Raw genomic sequence first — 18,842 nt, 5'->3', positions numbered from 1 at the left:
CTTCATTTTACTTTTGCATCATCTTAAAAATACTCAATTGTATTTATTACTGCTTGGTGTAACTCATTCTAAGCCTTTTGGTTTAAACACTTGGGCTTCGGACCAGTTGTTTTGCATTGAGAGGGTTTGTGGTCTGCACTGTTGTGGCAGAACAGGTAGCTTACATCCTTCTAGGTTGGGAACTGCTGATTGAGGGCTCAGTGTCTGTTATTCTAAAAGTGTATTAATTCTGGTTTAAGCACTTGGGCTTTCAGGCCAGTTATTTTACATTAAGAGGGTTCGTGGTCTGCACTCTTGTGGGAGGAGAGGCTGGACTCTGCCCTTCTGAGCTGGGAATTTCTGGTTAAAGGCTTATAGTGCATGCATATCTGAACTGCTTCTTACGAAGTTGGTGCCTTGTTTGCTGTGGCATAGACTGGATTCGGGCCTGCTGGATCTAGCTTTGTTTGTGTAACTTGAGCACTAATCCAGACATTCTCTAAAGTATTCAATTGTATTTATTACTGCTTGGTTGTAACTTGATTAAAGTGTAGCTATCATTCTAAGGATTAAGCACTTGGGCTTCAGACCAGTTGTTTTACATTAGGAAGGTTTGTGGCAAGCACTGTGGTGGCAGGACAGGTAGCTTTCATCCTTCTAAGTTGGGAACTGCTGATTGAGAGCCCAGTGTCCAAGGGTATTAGTTCTGGTTTAGGCACTTGGGCTTCAGGCCAGTTATTTTACATTAAGAAGGTTCGTGGTCTGCACTCTTGTGGGAGAAGAGGCTGGACTCTGCCCTTCTGAGCTGGGAATTTCTGGTTAAAGGTTTATAGTGCCTGAATATTTGAACTGTATCTTACTGAAATTGGTACACCTTGTTTGCTCTAGCATAGACTAGATCCAGACCTGCTGAATCTAGCTTTGTTTATATGCTTGTTGTTTGTTTGCTTCTTATTTCCCTGGAAGCTAATTCCACCTAATACCGGCTTCTCAGCGCTTCTGTGGATCACTAGTGATATCTGCATTGCTTACTGTACTAGTTCCTTGTTTCACTTGAAAGAAAGTTACTGTTTGTCGTTTTTGCATTTAGTTACTTGTAACACATTGCACTAAAGTTACCTGGCACTTGCTCACTAAAGCAATTATATAAGTCAGCACTAAAAATTAAAAGCACTACACCCTCACTCCCCACTGGCCCTTGTTTTCAATTATTAAGGAATTCCCAATATTATTCTAGCATGTCCAAAGGTCAGTTGTCAATCTCCTCTCCGGTCCAGCTGGTGAATCTGGGAATCTTGAGGCAATGTTATAACTACCTCATGTACACAGACAACCCTCTCCTCCTCCCACATAACACAAATACTTTGAGAGATGCAGCTATTTAGCCAAACTGGAGGCTGAGCTCTCTCAACTCAGGACTGGCAAGACCAGACAGGAGGAGAAGGCAACTACACACACCACAAAACCAGCCTCACATAATGCTACCACACCACTGAATCAAACACAAACACACAAAGACATACTCGGAGGCTCTGAGTAAAAATTTACCTAAACAGCAGAGGCCTCCAAAGCAGACACCCAAACAACTGCTACCTCAAGACACCCCACAAGCAACACATAAACCACAAAAGCAGTGTGCAAAGCAGTCACAGCCCTTAAGGCCAAATACAACACCAAACATACTTGTCATAGGTGACTCCATAGTCAGACACACTGACGTCCCACTCACCAGGCTGAACAAGGAGAGGGTCACAGTAAGCTGCCTATCGGGCGCTAGAATCCGCCACATAACACAAGCACTCTGGTCACTCCACGGCAAGTACAAATATGACACAGTCATTGTCCATGCTGGTGTGAACGACCCGAGACGTACCTCCCTGGACTACATGAAAAGAGACATAGAGGAGCTCTCTGATTATGTAGCCCAGGCAGGTATGACCCTGACCCTGAGCAGTATCCTTCCTTCACCAAGAATGATGCCACAATATAGAGACAAGATGATCAGCTTTAACAAATGGCTTAATGTCTGGTGTCATTCAAAGGGGATCCAGTGTCTGTCTGCCTGGGATGACATGGTTGACAAGCCACGCTGCTTCGCAAGGGACGGCTTGCACCTGTCACCCCTGGGATTCCGGATATTGGCCAAGGCTCTTGCCACCCCACAGTGCCTTTTTTAGGCAAGGCTCAAATTCTAAACCTACCACCCTAGAAAACAAAAATGGGAAGAAACTGAGGGTAATGCTGCTCATTGCCAGAAGTCTAAATCTCAAAATACACGCACTCGAGGCCCTTCTCAGTATGGAGAACATCGATGTCTGTGCTGTAACTGAAACCTGGTTCAAGGCTCCTGACAGCACCCCGGCACTATTAGGTTTTACCTCATATCATGCATTCCGGCCCCAAAACCCGGACCACACCACAAAAGGAGGGGGTGTATCCATATTCATAAAGGATACCCACACCTCCAGGTTGGTGGCAACGCATAAGCTTTGGAAACCATCCAGGTGCAACTAACCATAGGCAAAACTGCTCTACAAATTGTAGCATGCTACAGGCCACCCTCTCAAACTCAGGAACCCCACACAGCCTTCCTGAAGACACTGGAGGGTATAAATGTATCTCCAAACACCATCATATTGGGTGACTTCAACTACCCGAATATAGACTGGGAACATTACTCAAGCCCTAACTTTCTAGCCCAACGGTTCCTGGAGTTCATAAATTCAAATGCCATGGTACAGCTAGTCACTGTTCCCACGAGAGGAGAAAATATACTAGATCTCATTATCACAAACATGGGGACAAAATGCTCCACACCGAAGTATATCCCTCATTGGTGAGATCTGATCATAAACTAATCTCAACGGAAAACCACACCCCGTCCCCACCCCAAACAAAAAAGACCACAGTGAAGAACTTCTCTAAAGCAAACTTCACACTACTCAAGACTGGTGTGGTATTCTTCAAGGCCCCTGAGCCAGTGGAAACCACAACCCAAGCTGCGGAAGCCCTTACAAATGCCTTCTATGAACACCTCCAGGACTGCATGGATCAGGCAATCCCAAATAAAACCAAGACTCTTTCCACAAAGGGCAAACGTCCAGTCTGGTGGACCCCAGCCATTAACAAACTTTACAATAAGAGGAGAAAGCTATTACATGATAGAACAAAATCCATAAAAGGGAAGTCACCCCTGATCATTATTAGTAAAAAATACGAGCACTCATAAAATCAACTAAGGCCAATTTTGAGAGAAAAATTGCCATGGATTCAAAGGACAATCATAAGGCCTTTTTCAGCTATGTTAGGAACCTGGGTGGAAACTCCCAGATATGCTCAGAATTAGTCCAAAATGATACAAAAATCACTGAACCCACAGACATTGCCAACATACTGGCAGACAGGTTCAGTGCAAACTTCACCCCTCTCCCCTAAAGGAGAGATAACTATCCCAGCGGAGTGTAGCCTCCCAGACATCTCAAATGCGCAGGTGAAAGCTGCTCTCTCTAAAGCTAAAAACACAGCATCAATGGGACCGGATGGTGTCCCCGGCTGTGTGCTACATGAGCTAAATGAGGAATTAAACCCACATAAGGCAGCTGTTTAATCTCAGCCTTACCACTGGATACGTGCACAAGGAGTGGCGACGGCAACTGTGGTCCCACTCCACAAAGGCGGGCCTCACGGACCCTGGTAATTACCGCCCCATAAGCTTAACAAGTCTAGTCTGCAAAGCTATGGAGAGGATCATAATGGAGCTCATAAACAAAGATATAGGGGACTTGCAGACATTGGACCCGACCCAGTTTGGCTTCGTCAAGGGCAGATCATGCCTTTTGAACTTGGTCGACTTCTTCGAAACAGTCACCAAGGCCATTGATGAGGGAAAGGCAGTCCATACAGCCTACCTTGACCATGCAAAGGCCTTCGACACAATACCCCACTCGGGTATTGTAGAAAAACTTACCAGCTTAAATGTAAACCCATATGTCACAAGATGGGTTGCAAACTGGCTTAAGGACAGAACCCACAGGGTTAGAGTTGCTGGCGCTATGTCAGACTCCAAGCCGGTCACAAGTGGTGTCCCACAGGGCTCGGTCCTTGGACCCCTATTGTTCGGCATCTACTTCTCAGAAGTACAGGCCAACATGGGAGGACGTTGGCTGACAAAGTTTGCAGACGAGTGCAAACTGGGCGCCATAGTGGAAAGTGCATCGGACACGGATATCCTTCAGAAGGGACTCACGGAAACAGATAGCTGGTGCCAGAGCCATGGCCTGAAGTTAAACGCCAAAAACTGTATAGTCATACCCTTCGGGAAAAACAAGGTAACCCCAAGCTACCATATAGGTGGCAATCCACTGGGACCTGGGGACCCAGGCTGACAGTGGCCTTTCTTTTGACACTCACATTGCTAAAGTGGTTAGAAAGACCTTCTACATTGCCCACCTGATCATGAAGGGATTCACATCCAGATCTAGTGAGGTCATTGTTCCCCTGTACTCTTCACTTATCAGACCAATGATAGAGTACAATGCCCCATTCGGGATGTATCTCACCCGACATCTGCAGCAATTGGAGAGACCCCAAAAGTTCCTCACCAAAAGGATAAAGGGACTCCAAAATCTGTCATATGCTGCCAGATTGAAGAAACTCCAGCTCTATTCAGTTGCATACCGTCTGCTCAGAGGTGACATGTGTCTGACATACAAGGCCATGTCCAACCCGGAATTAATGGACATGCTCCACCTCAAAAAATCCAAATCCACCAAAACCACTAGAGCAAGCGACTTAAACCTTAGCACGGATATAAATAGGATGTGCTGGAGGGATAGATTTATCACTCAAAGACTCCCTATGCTGTGGAATACAATCCCGGTCCATGTGAGACAGAGCACTTCGCTGGCTCTGTTCAAGAGAAATCTTGACCTGTGGATGGGAGATCGTAGGTTTATCCCGGGAATCATCTCTGTGTCACTGCTGGACAGAGGCACAACAAACTAATGGGCACAGTATTTTTTCATATAAGGGGTGGTGTAAGCCACAAAAATTTGGGCTAGGCTTATAAATGCCTTAGGGCAGATAGCCTAGTATAAACCTATGAACCTATGACCTGAGAATCAAGAGGCACAGTTACTACCCCCCACAGAACAGGGATGGGTTAGGGTTACTGATCTGAGAATCAAGAGGCACAGTTACTACTCCTCACGGAACAGGGATGGGTTAGGGTTACTGATCTGAGAATCAAGAGGCACAGTTACTACTCCCCACAGAACAGGGATGGGTTAGGGTTACTGATCTGAGAATCAAGAGGCACAGTTACTACTCCCCACAGAACAGGGATGGGTTAGGGTTACTGATCTGAGAATCAAGGGGCACAGTTACTACTCCCCACAGTTACTACTCACCACAGAACAGGGATGGGTTAGGGTTACTGATCTGAGAATCAAGAGGCACAGTTACTACTCCTCACGGAACAGGGATGGGTTAGGGTTACTGATCTGAGAATCAAGAGGCACAGTTACTACTCCCCACAGAACAGGGATGGGTTAGGGTTACTGATCTGAGAATCAAGAGGCACAGTTACTACTCCCCGTGGAACAGGGGTGGGTTAAGGTTACTGATCTGAGAATCAAGAGGCACAGTTACTACTCCCCACAGAATAGGGATGGGTTAGGGTTACTGATCTAAGAATCAAGAGGCACAGTTACTACCCCCCACAGAACAGGGATGGGTTAGGGTTACCTGATCTGAGAATCAATAGGCACAGTTACTACTCCTCACGGAACAGGGATGGGTTAGGGTTACTGATCTGAGAATCAAGAGGCACAGTTACTACTCCCCACAGAACAGGGATGGGTTATGGTTACTGATCAGAAGGGACACTTCACAGCTATGCAGAGAAACCTCAAACATAACACAAGTACAATGTTACAATTCAAAGTCAAAAGGCATGATGATGAAATAAGGAAAGAGCAGACTTTGGAATGTAGGCCCTTAAGGAAAACCGCCAGAGTGTTATATGTATAAACTAGCAGAAAATACTGTAAGAACTAAGCCAACACAGGAATTGAGAAAGGAAGTTTTACCAATAGGAATGTAAGTAGAGGCACAGAAAACAAGTTAGTGGGAGATGGAATTTAGTGGACAAAATTAACAAAGAAACAAAGTACTGAAAGCAAATAACTACGGAGGGAAAGGTAATAAAGTGGAGAAATGCCAAGCAGAAGTTTGACCTGCAGGTTAAAGACTGCTTTACCTACAAGGGACTGATAATAGTGAACAGGGAAGAGAAAGGGATAACAGAATGGTAAGTGAAAGGCCTACTCTGGTTGAGTTTTTAGTTGGGTATATAACAGAAGCCGCTATTAATGGGATAATTAGTAGAGCATATACAATACTGCATAACTATAAGTATCGATCAGAAGAGGGTATAAAAGATTGGGAAAATAGAAAAGAGTGGCAATATACAAAAGCAACAGTGGGAGGGCATTTGTATGGCTCCGATGTATGCAGCAAGTCCAAATGTTTAGGTTTTACTTTTTGCATGGAAGTCTTGGCATAGGTATTTTATAACCCTACTGGACTTCAGCGAATTTTCCCTCAAGTAGACAGCAACTGCTGGAGGTGTGATAGGAAATGCATAAATGCATCTGGGGATTTTTGGTAACATAAATTGGCAGATTTTAACCCTACAGAATATTTTGTCAGAAGTGCTGGGGAAGCAAATGAGTGGAACTAAGGAAATTATTTTGAGCTGGGCTATAGAACCTGAATTACCTAAACGTAATAAGGTTTTGTTAAGTTTGACGCTAATGGCTGCCAAAAAGCAATTACTAGAAAATGGAAATCAAAACATAAACCAATCATAACGGAAGTAATGAATACTATAAGGAAAAAAAAATAACTGTAGGTGGAATCTTACGAAAAAGGAAGGAGCAAATTCCATAGAAATGAACAGAACTTGTGGGAACAATGAATGCAGAAAAATATTCAAGACAGGAAATGAAATTTAAGAGAAGGGAGGATATAAGCAATTTATACAATGCTGGAATGAATAATAATTGCTACAAAATGAGTATAACGCATGAAACTAAGGAAACTGTGTATAATGGTTAGCTTTTTTTCTGTAACTGTACATGCACCCATGTCATTATTTAAATATTGCAAACTTAGAGATGCTTTTACAAAAGAGAGTAAATAAAGGAGATGGATTTCTTCATTTAATTTTAACAGAAATGAAAGGATGGGCATACAACAAAACTTGGCTGTACAATCTGATGTGCTCCAATCATGAATAAATGAAAGTCTGGATTATGCAGAAACAAAATTAATAAAAAGCCAAGATTTAGATGCAAAACCATAGGAATTAACAGAATACCAGACAGTAGTGAAGACAGACAAAGCACAATTTAAGTTACTGGTTGCTGGATGTAGATGTATTCAAGAAAACACTACATAAAGAGAGAAAACACAGGGTACCCCGAGAGCCCTTTCTGAGCAGACCTCACCACCCAAAATCTCTACGGCCTGCACAGTTTGACTGCTGTATTAGTAATTTGTTTTTACATTAGATGACTGGTGTCCTTCTGTCAACCCAGTGTCGTTTACTACTGAGGCAGACATTAAGTGTACTGCTCTTGGTTGCTGTGCTTTGTTGAGCTCTTTTTTTTTGCTGTAAATAAGGAGTTTTGGCACAATGTCCTGCATCACTCAGCACTACTAAAAGCTGAAGACATTCATTTTGATCTAAGCACTGGTTTAAAATGCAGCCTGTGCTGTACCTAGTTGTATGCAGAGATACAGACAGCAACTCGTGTTTTTGTGCAAAGCACTGCTGAGCATCGCCTGCACTACGGGTTACCTGTCGCAGCCATGCTGAGCATCGCCTACACTACGGCTTACCTGTCGCAGCCCTGCTGAGCACCGCCTCCACTACGGCTTAACTGTCGCAGCCCTGCTGAGCACCGCCTGCACTACGGCTTACCTGTCGCAGCCGTGCTGAGCACCGCCTGCACTACGGGTTACCTGTCGCAGCCCTGCTGAGCACCGCCTGCACTACGGGTTACCTGTCGCAGCCCTGCTGAGCATCACCTGCACTACGGGTTACCTGTCGCAGCCCTGCTGAGCATCGCCTGCACTACGGGTTACCTGTCGCAGCCCTGCTGAGCATCGCCTGCACTACGGGTTACCTGTCGCAGCCCTGCTGAGAATCGCCTGCACTACGGGTTACCTGTCGCAGCCCTGCTGAGCATCGCCTGCACTACGGGTTACCTGTCGCAGCCCTGCTGAGCATCGCCTGCACTACGGGTTACCTGTCGCAGCCCTGCTGAGCATCGCCTGCACTACGGGTTACCTGTCGCAGCCCTGCTGAGCATCGCCTGCACTACGGGTTACCTGTCGCAGCCCTGCTGAGCATCGCCTGCACTACGGGTTACCTGTCGCAGCCCTGCTGAGCATCGCCTGCACTACGGGTTACCTGTCGCAGCCCTGCTGAGAATCACCTGCACTACGGGTTACCTGTCACAGCCCTGCTGAGCATCGCCTGCACTACGGGTTACCTGTCGCAGCCCTGCTGAGCATCGCCTGCACTACGGGTTACCTGTCGCAGCCCTGCTGAGCATCGCCTGCACTACGGGTTACCTGTCGCAGCCCTGCTGAGCATCGCCTGCACTACGGGTTACCTGTCGCAGCCCTGCTGAGCATCACCTGCACTACAGGTTACCTGTCGCAGCCCTGCTGAGGATTGCCTGCACTACAGGTTACCTGTCGCAGCCCTGCTGAGCACTGCCTGCACTACGGGTTACCTGTAGCAGCCCTGCTGAGCATCTCCTGCACTACAGGTTACCTGTAGCAGCTAGTCACTGTTCTACAGTGACTGAAGTAGCGCACAGCTGCTCTACATAGCTTATACTATACAGCAGCGTAACTATTCCGCACAATCTTTTGGCACAGTGCCAACTTTTGCTGAACTTCTCCATTTATTCCAGTTAGGTAGTGATCATCTAGAAACAAACTTTAACTTGTGTATTTCACTTCACTAAATGTGTGTGTGTGTGTGTGTGTGTGTGTGTGTGTGTGTGTGTGTGTGTGTGTGTGTGTGTGTATAATATTCATTCAATTAAAGTCATCCAAGTCAATTCTAAAAAAGATGAGCCTCTTTGCCTTTCTTCTGTTACCAGCCTCATAGTACTTGGTATCTTTAGGCAGTGTAGCGACTGTAATAATAATGCTTTACTGATCGAGGACACCTTGGTCAGATACCCCAATTCTCCTTTACTAGGCTGGACAAGGACAGGGTGAAAGTATGTCAACTTTCGGATATCAGGATTCCTGAGCTCTCAAGGGCCCGTAAACACCATTACACCTAACAAAGGTAACTATGACAAGGTTGTGGTCAGTGTTGGGGTGAACGACAAGCTGCACAAAACCCTGAAGGACAAGCAGAGAGACATGGCAGAACCCTCAGTGCATGTCAGAACCCTCAGTGAATGTCAGAAATGCAAGCAAGACAGGCCCTCAGTGAAATACTTCCTTCTAGAGTAATGATGCTTATATTACAGAAAAGATAACTGGCTTCAACAACTGGCTGTATAGTTGGCGTAATTCCAGGGGATCACGCATGTCAGCATTGGGTCAGATGTTCGACAGTCTTACTAGCTTTACTAAGATGATCTGCACCTCTCTTTCCACAGTCTATGTTAAATCAGCGAATGCTTAAAACAAACTCTGATTTATCGACCACTTAGCAAAAGCTGACAATCTCGAAGACACGGAACAGCAATGTTTTCCCACAAGGGGGGGGGTCGCTGTTCCACAAATAGTTCAAAACACAAAATAAAGTGGGGAGACTATTTTAAACGTTCGCTGATTTAACAAAGACCCTATTTACAAAGTTTCTGTACATTGGTTAAAGCCTTTGTTGACCCCATAGGTCCATTTTACACAAAGTGTCACTGACGGACATCCCAGCTTAACCAATATATCAAACCTTACACATGAACACATTAAGGCAATTCCTCTCAATACCAGAGGTCTCAACAAAACTGCCCAACCTTGAGGCTCTCCTACATTTAGAGCACATTAAAATCTATACAATTACTGAAACTTAGTTTAAATGTTTAGAAAGTAATTTCTCCATAAGTGGGTTTCGTGCCTACCATCCTTTAAAACCCAATGGCAAATGTGGTGCTTTGTTAAGGACCTATCACCTCCAGACATGTTCTCAACAACCCACAAATGGAACTCAATGAGTTCTACACACTAAACAGGATCAACTATCAACTTCTAGCCTGTTACAGGAAACCTATGTCCCCTGACAATTAATGTTTCTAAATGTACTTAAACTCCCTATAAAAGAACATCTCCATTATTTTGGGAGACTAACTACACATCAACAAAATGAAGCACTTACACCTCAGATGTAGGATATGCCCAAAAGTTCTTAGACTTAATAAACAAAAACTTCCTGGAGCAGACAACAAACCCACTCACGGAAATAATATTCATCACCTGGTCCTTCCAGATATACCTTCTTCATGCACTACTACCCTGGTATCTCCTTCCCTGAAGAACTCGGATCATAAACTAGTGACGTTCACCTTTAAAAACCTCTAAACTTGAAGATAACTATATCTCAGAAATGAAGGATTTCAAATGTAACAATCTCATCAAATTCTATGATAAAAAATTCAAAATTCACTTACAGCAGCATAACCCCAGATGTTGCCACAGCAGGCAGCTTCACAAACTGGTTCCACTCAGATAAAATGTGGAGAACTGGCAATTCCATCCAGATCTAAATACAACAAGGTATCTACAATTTATAATTTCAATGAGATAACATGTTGTAGATGCTAAAAGTCTACGAAGGCTGACTGGTATCATACATTCTCAGCTGTGATAAAAATAAGACATACTGAGATGAATTTAAGAGCTTTCTGAAAGCTTTGTGGTCTGACAACCATATAATTTCAGATTCTATATTAATGACTAATGTTCCAATTCATTCATGTATCCGAAAATGGGAAGATACTACACTGAGGCCCTTGACTGGAGTTGCTAAGAAAATTACTACTAAAAATTGGAAATGTGAATCTTCACCAAATTTTAGCTATTAACTGCATGCCAAAGGGAAATACATGTTACTTCAATAAAATGTAATAATAAAAATCTAAATCGAAATATTGGGAAAATGCATGTTTACAAGTGCAAAAAATAAATTAGTCAACCATGTCATTAATGAAAGAAAAGTGTAATCAATATTTTATATATCTATTAATCATTTGTAAATAATGTAAATGTGTTCTCCGTTTCCTTTTGTGCATTTCATTATTCAAATAAAAATTACTCTAAAAAAGGCAAGCAAAACATTATTGTGGTCCCACCAGCATAAATTCTACAAAAAAAGAAAAAAAGTACACAGCAGATCAAAAGACCTGAACATCACAAGGATAACATCAAAAAATTAACCAAAACCTCAAAAAAATACTATTAGGACTACTAAGGCAGCCCGTGAATGTAGATTAGCATCTGAAGTCAAGGACAATTACAAATTCTCCTTTAGCTATGTCAAGAAATTAAGAAATGACACACAACATTGTTCTGAACATATTCATAATTCTGCCAACTACTCTGACCCAGAAGACATTACCAACATACTAGGAAACAAATTCAGTGGAAGCTTTACCCCAGAGACAACTATCCAAAGCCCACTTACTCCTATACGATGTTGGGGATCGGAAGGTTCAGAGCATGCACTAATGGTGCTTACAAAGACCAAAAGTACTTTCTTTATGGGGCCGATAATATACCTGACTGTTTAACAGTACCAAACAAGCCCTGGCAAAGCCACTCAAACTATTTAACCTGATTTGTGGTCAATGCTGGCACCTCTTGTTCTGTATGAAGGTGACAAGGGTGTACTGCAGGGAGCAGAACTCACACAGTGCGGGTACTAGATGACCATCAGAGAGTATGAAAGTGAAAAGGGGTGTCCTGCAGGGAGCAGCACTGGGGTCTCCTGTTCTATACAAAGGTTACAAGGGGTGTCCTGCAGGGAGCAGCACTGGGGTCTCCTGTTCTGTACAAAGGTTAGAAAGGGGTGTCCTGCAGGGAGCAGCACTGGGGTCTCCTGTTCTGTACAAAGGTTACAAGGGGTGTCCTGCAGGAAGCAGCATTGGGGTCTCCTGTTCTGTACAAAGGTGACAAGGCGTGTCCTTCAGGGAGCAGAACTGGGGACTTCTGTTCTGTACAAAGGTGACAAGGGGTGTCCTGTGGAGAGCAACACTAGGGTCTCCTGGTCTGCATGAAGGTGACAAGGGGTGTCTTGCAGGGAGCAGTGCTGTGGCCTCTTGATCTGCATGTACTGCTCTGATTCTAAGATCACAAACCAAGACCTCTGGCTGGCCAAGTCTGCAGATGACTAATCTGGGAGATGTTGTCAAGATGCTCTCCGATGCCCAAGCTCTTCAGCAAGAACTATTTGGTAATATCTGGTTTACTGAAAACATATTTACATAAAACACAAAATGGGCTTAAATGAAATACAAAAAAGTGCAATACAGTAACATTTGGCAGACTTCTCCTCCCTCCAGTATACAATCAAAGACAATATACCTCACTGCAAAATGAGAATGTGGTCAGAGACCTTGGAACTTGCATTGACAATTACCACTCCTACGATCACAAAAAGACATTTGTTAGAAAGTCCTTAGAACAGCTAATCCCCAAGGCACCATCATCCATATTTTAAGGGGTCACTGTTCCTCTATACTCAACACTGATTAGATCAATTATTGAACTGCATGTTCCTCTGGGATATACCTCACTACACATATTAAACAAATGGCAAGACCCCAGAGGTTCCTAACAAAGATTATTATGAGTTTAAAACCCCTCAACTATCAGAAAAGACTGGAAACAAATCGGTGACGTCCCTTTACTCTGTGTCTTAATGGCTCTGAAGGCAAAGCATACATCTCCCCTCAGAAATATAAGAATGGCGTGATCTTAGATGATCTATATCTCCACAAAAAACAAAAAGGACAAAAAAAGTGACCAACTCACTTCACCTCGAAAAAGGGCATAGCAAAATTAATTTAAAATGGGTGGCGAAAGCCAAACACACTCTGGCTATGCTTATAAATGCCCTAGGGCAGATAGCTTAGTATGAACCTATGAAACAACTTATAACCAAAGTAGCAGCGAACACAGCCCTAAAATAGGAACTAAAACTCAAAACATCACCAAAATTGTAACAAACCATACTGTTTAATAAAACTAGTCAATTGCTTTCATCCTCTTTAAACTGGACTTCATCAGAACTAGTAAAAAAAATGTACATTAAGTTAAATAACATTTTCAAAATGTCATGTGACAAGCAATCGTCCAATAATCATTGTCAGAATAGTTAGTCTAAAAAACTTCCTAAAACCATTTAATAGATATTGAACAGCCGTAAATACCATAAAAAACTAAAGGATTAGTAGGAGGCCCACAAGGTTTTGATTTTACAAGCTGGCTTAATAACGCTGAATGTGGTTTTGAACATGTAGATACTCAAGGCACAGTAAGTGGACCTTTTGACAGCTCAAAAAAATTGAAAAGAAAATAAATCAGTACAAATTGCTGCAATGACATAACTTATTAAAGGAATATATTTCTATGACAAGAGTGCCAAAGGGACTGAGGATTTATAGAACAGCATAATGGGTGACTCAGACTTTTATAAGGAATTAGTGAATATTTCTGACGATTGTGGGTGCTGAATTATGGATGTTTTAGTTAGGGTTAATGAACTTAAGATGACACACTTGCTGAATGATATTCAATAATTAGATTTATCTATTAAAAATGACTTATTGTATGAGGTAAAGATGCACAAATACAATAAAATATTCACCAATATTGATGGAGTAACAGAAAAGAATACGAAGAAAACATTAAGCTTATTAAGGATGAAATGGAATACTCCAAGGACTTCGCATAACCTAAACCTAGACACAATTCCCTTAAACTTGTTGAATCTTTAAGTACCCACTACAATGAATTACAGACAGGTTACGGAGATGAATACTGACGAAAACAATTATGTTTTTTTTTTTTTTTTAGACATAGTACAGTTTCCTCCACTTCGATGGTCCGAGAGGATCGCTTGGAGTAACCAGTGGCAAACCCCACAATGAATGAGTCACCCAGCCCTTACAATTGGAACAGACATGCCAAAGGAAGGGTGAGATGGTGGTAGGGGCGATTATTTTTTTTTTTTTTTTTTTTAACTACTCTGATATTGCACAACAAAAGTTTGATAGCAATATATTTGAATATTTTTACAACAAGGAAGGTGGTAATGATGACACACTAACTCGTAAGCACAATTCTAACATTAGTGAACATAAGGATTTTAAGAATTACAAGTATAGTGACCTTGCTATCAATAAAAAACACTTTAAATTGTTTAGCAAAGGGTTGACTTTCATCCCCAGTGCCAAGTTGGACATCAGTAAGACATTACTTGACCTTAAAATGTACGTTATAAACTTAATTCCAAGACTGCTTTTTCAGGATTCTAATTCAACACAGGTGACTAAGGGAGAGTTCAACAGGAAAGGTACTTTTAATCCACCCATACACCCAACATTACGGTTATTTGCAAAATTTTGTGAAAGGGATACAAGGACTATTGAAACAAAGATATGGAATGAATAATAATCTGTCGAGTGAAGAATTCAAACTTTTGAAAAGATTAATGTACAATGGCTATAAAAAGTGTATAAACCCCTGTTAAAATGCCAGGTTTTTGTGATATAAAAAGACGAGACCACAATAAATCATTTCAAAACTTTTCCCACCTTTAATGTGACCTATAACCTGTACAACTCAATTGAAAAACAAATCTGTTAGGGGGAAAATATATACAAACAGCAACAAACCCGGTATGATTACTAGGAGCAAATTACTTCAGGAACTGCAGTCAGTGTAGATACATTTATGAACGACACAGTTTAAAACTTAATACGTAACAGTGATGTAATTAACTTACACATTTCCTGTGACTGTAATGTTTCTGGTGTAGTACACATGGCATTCTGCGACTTCTGCCACTTTTACTACATGGGTAAGACCGAGCAAGTTTTAAAAAAATGATTTACAAACATTACTATAATATTACTAACAATGCACTTTACAAGTACAAATTATTATGTGAGGACTGTAAAGTTTTATTTCTTTGTTTGGAAAAAGTCCCAGCAAATCCTAGGGGAGGTCCATGGGAACTAAAACTGGAATACAGAGAGATTTGGAGGCAAATTTGTTTAAATGCAGATGTTAAGTCCAGACTTATATGAAACCATTTCATTAAGGCAAGGTTATTGAATTAATGGGCTGCAAAGTTACAAGAATATGGTTTTATATGTCATTTAATTTTAATTATCATATTTGCACAAAGTACAAAGAAACTATTTTAACTTGCAACATTTACTGTATATACTGTTGATAATCAATATCTTGTTATTGTATTAAAGCCAACAACCTGTAATGTTACTGTTGCTGCAACTTTGTATCTCTATCATGTACCTCCCCCGGCATCCGCTGAAAAAGGACCTGCGTCCAGTCGGAATTTCCCTGTAAACAAATGTAAATAAAATAAAAGTATTTTTTCAAGGATTTTTACACTTGTTCAAAGTTTATTAAATGGTTTTAGGAAGTTTTTTTAGACAACTATTCTGACAATGACTACTGGATGTTTGCTTGTTCACATGACATTTCGAAAATGTTCTTTAAATTGATGAAAGTTTTTTTAGCAGTGCTAATAAAGTGCATTTTATTAAACAGTGTGATTCATTACATCTTTGGTGATAATTTGCAGAACGTGCAGATGTTCAGCAAAAAGCAGTTCAAGCTTTGGCTCCGATACAAGAGATAGTTCACAGGACATTAAAGGGAAAAAAAAAATAAAGTTACCCATTAGAAATGATGGGACCTGCTAGAACAAGTCCCAAAATACAGAGACTGAATAACCAAAAGATCGGACTTGCATACAAGTCTAAAATGCCCTCTCTCAGAATATTCCCTTTTCTCAGAGGTATGGTGATCTCACAGTTAGTATATAAAAGTTCAGGGGGTATGGGGGCTATTCTCCTGTGCTTTTTTGGCTTGTCACCACTCTGTGTTTTGAGTACCAACATTTCAATGAGCAGTCAAAAATAAATCAAAGGTACTCGGAGGTGAATAAAATAAATGAAACACTTAAGGACTATATCAAGCCAAATAACACAAGGCTAGGAAAAAAACTGAAAAGGCTTTAAAGTAGCTATTCAGATGAACTGATAAAACTGCAAAAATCAGATGTAGGAATGGAAAAAAAAGGCTGAGTACGAGGCTTCTCAAGAAGAGCCGTTTCAAAAAAAAAAAAAAAAAAAACATGGTAGAAAGTATGCAAAGAAAAAAACTGAGATTTTTCTGATGTACCAGAGAAACTGGAAGAAACCAATTGTATTAATTTTATGAAAGCACAAATAAGCAAATGGACTGGTATTCCACAGCAGGATTTGTTAAATGAAAGGGCACGTTGAGTTTTACTTCAAATCTGGCCATGAGAAAGCAGCCAAATTGGGAGACAGCAGGGTGTTTGTGGTAAACGGTTATTCACTGTGCAAAAGGCAGAAGACACGCACATTTATCACAGCAAACAGGGAATCTTGAGAGGCAGGTGCAAGATTCAAGCTGCTGTTTCTAGCAGACTTCAGAATATTTTTTGCCTAGAAGATCAAATACATTTTTAGATGCAGAACAGGCAAAGGAGGAAATAAAAAGGTTCATCCAACAAAATGTAAGCCATCAAAGAACAGGGACTCTGCGTCTCATTCTTCTGACAATACAGCTCAGAGAGACTGACAGTACACCTTTTCCAATGTTCCAAAAATTGTTTGACATAGAGAAAAGACACAGGAGTTGACTAGAAGAATCAGAATACCTTGGATTTAAACCAGAGTCTGGTATTAGGAGATGGAGATGAACAGGATGAAGACTGGCAATACTGAAATCAGTGAATAAATGGGAGAATATAAACAATCAGTCACATTTGTGAAATACAGCTTTGCAAGAAAAAAGTTTGAAAAAAACTGGATTTTTGCTGACTCTGCTAAACTTATGGGTGAACTGTAAAGCATGTACCACACTATGTCATTAATGTTTAGGACAACAGTGTGTAGGAGGACACTAAAAGGTAAAAAATGGCCAAGTATTTTTTTTGTTCTTATTAGTATTTATAACAAACATTTATTGATATAAACTGCATGTTATTCAGTAAAGCAGTTTTATATAATGTGCATCAGGGGTATTTTAAATGTGGGGAGTCTTTTCAGTCACTGTTGTATGTGTTGAAGATAGTAAACAAATTAAAAAATGGGTACTTTTTGGTTGTTAAAAATATAGGCTTTACAGTATAACAAAAGAAGACTGAACAGAAGCAAGATTAAGTTAATATACTGTGATCTTGGGCTGCAGGGATGGGGTATAAAAGTGCACTTGTTGGGTCTTTCGGCTTTTCCCGATTAGGGGTCACCACAGCGGAACTCTGGTCCGCTAATGATTTGCAGTAGATTTTTACGTGCCGTGTTGCCAGCCCTGACGCACAACCTTCAACGAAGGTATGCCCATTCACGCATGTCTCCAAAAAGAAGATGCTCTAGCTGAGAATTGAATGGGACAACGTCTTACTGTGAGGTGACAGTGCTACCGCAGCACCACCACCGCAGTTGGGGTATAATTATACTATATGTAGAACTAAGGTAATTTCTCATGTCTAGATTAATGCCCTTGCCTTAAGATACAAATATGTGTTTCCTATAAGCAAGTAGGCTTGAAAGAAAAAAATACAAAATGATGAAAGTCATAACAAATGCTAAATTCCTTGCATCTGCAAATATATTACCTTGTTTTTTTTCTCTATCATTAACAAATATTCTTAATAGGAGTCAAGTATGCAGCTGAAGGCAGTTGTATATTTTGTTCTGGATGCATCTGCAGGGAGATAGCTTAATTTTATTCTCTCATGGCTGACTACTTTTACATGGAGACAAGCTGTCTGCAGGAGCAAGCAATTGATCTTGAAAGTTCTGAGCATTCTCTGCCAAGGGAAATGCAAAATGTAAAGGTGCAATGGCAAGCAGTTCAGTGTCAAAGTCAGAAATTATGGGAAGTAGATAACAGATAGTAGCCTCCTTTGTAGACTGAACACTTAAATGCATGTAACAGAACAGTGTACAATTTAGTTTTATTTAAATATAACCACTGTTAAAATTTAATGTTTGCTGAAAGCATACATGCTGTATTTCACAACTGGAAGGGGAACATGGATAACAAATGAAAAGACACCAGACAGTGTAAGTGAGAACAATGGCTGTAACATGCGGTTTAGCAAGGGTTCACCTGGGATTGTGAATTCTTGGAGTTAGTATATATAAATCAGCAGGGGGGGCAGCCCTCCCCACATAGGGGTGAAAAAGAATGTTAAGTTGCAAGTACTGAGGTTCTTCCTCAGTGGATGCATACTAGGTAGTCGAAGTTTCAGTTGGTTTACTTTCAAGTTGTCAACATACTAAAGGTAAATCAATCAAACAACTACATTAAAGATCAGTCTGCCAAAAATGAGTGTGTACATGCAAGACAAACATTGGAAATGTCCTGTCTTGTACATTAGGTGGGAACAGCAGCTTTTTATCATAATAGCTATGCTATCCATATTATCTTGGAACGTAACTGGCTTTAGAGGTATAGACAAAAAGGACAGAGTATTTGAATTATATTAAGAAATGCAGAGTGCAAGTAGCAATGCTGCAGGAAACTCATATGAAAAGAAA

At 41.2% G+C, this 18,842-nt stretch overlaps 1 protein-coding gene across 5 annotated transcripts in view; it reads right to left on the bottom strand.

The window, feature by feature from the left end:
• RNF40 (ring finger protein 40) overlaps positions 1-18,842 on the bottom strand; it is a 713,617-nt gene that overhangs the window by 676,881 nt on the left and 17,894 nt on the right. For 3 of the 5 annotated variants that reach the window (XM_044086638.1, XM_044086641.1, XM_044086640.1), the window contains exon 3: positions 10,686-10,777. The exons of the other annotated variants lie outside the window; for them this stretch is intronic. The gene's annotated coding sequence lies outside the window, so the exon portion shown is untranslated. The remainder of the gene's footprint in view (positions 1-10,685; positions 10,778-18,842) is intronic. 5 annotated transcript variants of the gene reach the window in all.

Source organism: Protopterus annectens, chromosome 10.part0 (genome assembly GCF_019279795.1).
Source record: "Protopterus annectens isolate FY-2018-M chromosome 10.part0, PAN1.0, whole genome shotgun sequence".
NCBI lineage: Eukaryota > Metazoa > Chordata > Ceratodontiformes > Protopteridae > Protopterus > Protopterus annectens.
Note: the sequence above shows the minus strand (reverse complement) of the source record. Positions and strands in the feature narration are given on the sequence as shown.